Consider the following 915-nt stretch of genomic DNA (forward strand, 5'->3'; position numbering starts at 1 on the left):
GCGTTCGCCGTGCCTAGCTGACGTGACGTCACGAACAAGCGCCGAGGCCTTCCTTTGAGTCGGTGTTGGTTGCCGACGACCAATTGGCACTACCGAGAGAATCGTGCAGGGCGTATGGCAGCAGTTGGCGATACAGTGATACGATGAACTGTTATCAATCGGTTACTTCAAGGACAACTCAGACCCAGATGCTCTGTAGTGTACATTCCGATGACTGCAAACTACCGCCATTTGCGACTTGAGTGGTATCAAGCGAGAGCTCATTGGAGGGCATGGTGGAGGTATGTTGTGTTTGCTAATGAAAACTGGTTTTTCCTCTCTGCTAGTGATGGCCATGTGTTGGTTAGAAGGAGGCCAGTTCAGGGCCTGCAACCAACCTGTCAACGTATTAGACACACTGTGCCTACACCTGGAGTTATGGCCTGGAGTGCAATACCAAAAATTAATTAATGTGGAGTAAAGAAATTTCGCCAACGGCCTTGCCGCAGTGGTAACACCGATTCCCGTCAGATCACCGAGGATAAGCGCTGTTGGGCTAGGCTAGCACTTGGATGGGTGACCATCCGGTCTGCCGAGCACTGTTGGCAAGCGGGGTGCACTCAGCGCTTGTGAGGCAAACTGAGGAACTACTTGATTGAGAAGTAGAGGCTCCGGTCACGTAAACTGAAATGCGGCCGGGAGAGCGGTGTGCTGACCACATGCCCCTCCATATCAGCATCGATTGTCGTCTATGGCTGACGATGACACGGCGGCCGGTCGGTACCGTTGAGCCTTCCAAGGCCTGTTTGGACGGAGTTTGAACGGAAAGAAATTTCGGAAATCCATCTGTTTGGGTAATATATGTAAGTTATTAACATTGCAAATTCACAGGTTAACCAAATCGCGAGATAAGCTTTTGCAAATGTGAAATGCTGG

At 50.6% G+C, this 915-nt stretch overlaps 1 pseudogene; it reads left to right on the plus strand.

The window, feature by feature from the left end:
* Window positions 1–469: 469 nt before the first annotated feature.
* On the plus strand, window positions 470–587 carry LOC126177888 (5S ribosomal RNA; annotated as a pseudogene).
* The last annotated feature ends 328 nt before the right edge of the window (window positions 588–915 follow it).

Source organism: Schistocerca cancellata, chromosome 3 (genome assembly GCF_023864275.1).
Source record: "Schistocerca cancellata isolate TAMUIC-IGC-003103 chromosome 3, iqSchCanc2.1, whole genome shotgun sequence".
Lineage (NCBI taxonomy): Eukaryota > Metazoa > Arthropoda > Insecta > Orthoptera > Acrididae > Schistocerca > Schistocerca cancellata.